This window comes from Nematolebias whitei, chromosome 7, assembly GCF_014905685.2.
Source record: "Nematolebias whitei isolate Nwh7 chromosome 7, NemWhi1, whole genome shotgun sequence".
NCBI lineage: Eukaryota > Metazoa > Chordata > Actinopteri > Cyprinodontiformes > Rivulidae > Nematolebias > Nematolebias whitei.
The window spans coordinates 289838-292686 of record NC_056504.1 but is presented as its reverse complement, the minus strand read 5'-3'; the positions used below and the strand labels follow the sequence as shown (position 1 = coordinate 292686).

At 43.7% G+C, this 2849-nt stretch overlaps 1 protein-coding gene across 1 annotated transcript in view; it reads left to right on the top strand.

Moving 5' to 3' along the window:
- Nucleotides 1-2849, top strand: part of usp48 (ubiquitin specific peptidase 48) — a gene marked incomplete at its 5' end in the record, with an annotated part of 242914 nt that overhangs the window by 176556 nt on the left and 63509 nt on the right.

Here is a 2849-nt window from a genome sequence, read left to right as displayed (position 1 = left end):
TGCACATCTGCTCACAGACTCATGTTCATGTTTGTGCTGATGTTCAATGTTTTATGTTATGAGTGCTTAGTGTATATTTAGTTGATGTTTTTCTTAGTTCATATCTTAGATGTTATTACTGTTTTTCTTATACATTTTATTGTTGGATGTAACTGGGACCCTGTGTACATAATTTCGCTCCACCACATGTACCACATGAGGTGCGAATGACAATAAAGAAACTCTGACTCTGACTCTGATCTGCACCAGATTTATTGTGCGTAATCCGTGAGGACTTCTACACACATGGGTATTGTTGTTTAACATTTCACTCCAGTGCGCCCCCTAGATTATTCCAACAGTTATATCTCAGTGATACATCATCTGATCTGGACCAGATTTTTTTGTGCTTCATCAGTGCACACTTGTAGACATTAATATTGTTGGTTCATGACTTGACTTAAGCCCGGCCCACTCAGAGAAAAAACGATTATTGGGTGACTCTTCCAGCTTGGCACTGTATAAGATATACCATACCATACCATACCATACCACTTTATGTATAAAGCACTTAAAACAGCAACAAGGCCAACCAAAGTGCTGTACAGACAATACAACAGGTAATACACCAAGCAAAATACAAAATGAAGTAAATCAGAAAATAGAGATAAAAACGATGCAGATAATGACAACAAACCAGTGTGGAGCATACAGGTTCAAAACACAGATCATCTGGTGTTGAAAGCTACTGAATAGTAGTGAGTTTTTAAACGGGACTTGAAAACCGAGAGGGAGGGGGCCTGTCTGACAAACAGAGGTAACTTGTTCCAGAGTCTTGGTCCTGCTACAGAGAAGGTCCTGTCACCTCTGCGCTTAAGACGAGTTCCTGGAACTGTGAGGAGCAACTGGTCCGCTGACCTCAGGAAACGTGGTGGGACATACGGTTGTAGCAGATCAGAGAGATGGGGGGGCACACTGTTCAGTGATTTGTAGACATACATGAGTATTTTGAACTGGATTCGAAAGTGAACCGGTAACTAGTGCAGTGAGGCCAAAACTGGTGTAATGCGCTCTCTTTTGCCTGTACTGGTTAAAACGGGGGCTGCTGCATTCTGGACCAGTTGTAGTCGTGCAGTGGAGGTCTGACTGATACCAAACAGGAGTGAATTGCAGTAATCAAGCCTAGATGTAATGAATGCATGTATTACTGTCTCCATGTTATTTTTGGACAATATGGGCTTCAGTTTAGACAGCCGCCTCAGTTGGAAGAAACATGATTTAACAATCATGTTTACATGATTATTAAGCTTCAGGGAAGGGTCCATTATCACGCCCAGATTAGTGACTCTTTGTTTTTCTGACAGGGTTAGAGCGGAGAGGTCGATACAGTGGTTTGTGATCGTGTCGTTGGGAGGGAACAACATGACTTCAGACGTCTTTTCATTGAAACTTAAGAAATTTAAAGCCATCCAGTCCCTGATGTCAGCCAGGCAGTTGAGCAGCGGTTGAATAGAGCATGTACCATTGTGTCTTAGGGGGAAGTAAATTTGACAGTCATCGGCATAGAAGTGGAAGGGCATGTTGTGTTTCCGAAAAATAGCACCAAGCAGCAGCAGGTATAAAGAGAATAGGAGGGGACCCAGGATGGACCCCTGCAGAACCCCCCCATTTAAACTCTGCCTTTGCGGAACTAAAATCCTTGATGGAGACACAAAAATATCTGTCAGCGAGGTAAGATCTGAACCAATTGAGGGCTGATCCTGTGACACCCACCCACTGCTCCAACCTAGCAATGAGGATCTCATGGTCGATGGTGTCAAAGGCGGCTGTGAGGTCCAACAGGACAAGCAGTACAGAATCACCGGTATCTGTGAATCTGAAGATTTAAGACTGAAACTGTATTCGCTAACTGTTGATAACCACATATGACATGTTGAAAAGCCTATAGGAAGTCCTTTAAATTCGTGACAAAACAGGAAGTGACAATAACTCCTGTCTGGAAGGTCGGATTTTAGCCAAACTTGTAAGGTTGCAGCCGGACTCATACTGATATGGGCGGAAGTTGATTGCAAAGATTTAGCTTATACGCACCCTGGTGGACATGTGCAGGAATCGCATGAGAGCTTTCGCAATGGCGACTGGGAGGTGTTGCTTGAGCTCCCGCGGTCGCAGGTGATGTCAACGGTTCGGCGAATGCGCAACCTGGTGAACGAGCAGGGGACAGGTGCGAGAGCGATCGCGATGGCGACTGCGCAGAGTCGCTTGATCTCCCGCGGTTGCACTAAGGCCGGAGTGGTGCTTTGCTGTGAGGACCTTCAATGCTGCTTGTAGCTTTAATTTTTATTGGTATTGATTTTATCTGTTTAACTCGTTGTTTTATTGTGTTTTAAACTGATTTTTAGTTCACTGTGTGCTTGGCTTTGTAGCTTTGTTTTTCTGCTCTTTTCTTGTTTTTAACTAATGTTCAGCACTTTGTTTCAGCTGTGGCTGATGTTAAAGCGCTTTATAAATAAAGTTGATGATGATGATGGTAAAGGCTGAAGCCACTGCAGCCTTGAATGAGAACCTACGTTACTGAACATGACTTGCTAACTCAGTGTCTCTACTGACAGTGGTGTGGGGTATTTTTTTGTTTGTTTAATTTTTTCACTTGCTTCAGTGAGATTTTGTTTAGAAGTAGCATTTGATATTGGTTTCTTTTTTTGTAGTTCTGAACTATGACTCTCATACTGAAGTACATAACCTGTAGCTTAAACATTGCATTACACCACAATTCCCTTAAATGTTTGTGTCATCGTGTCCATGTGCCTCACCCCCCCCCCCCCGCCCCCCCCCACCCCACAACACCCCAACACCACACACCCCGACAA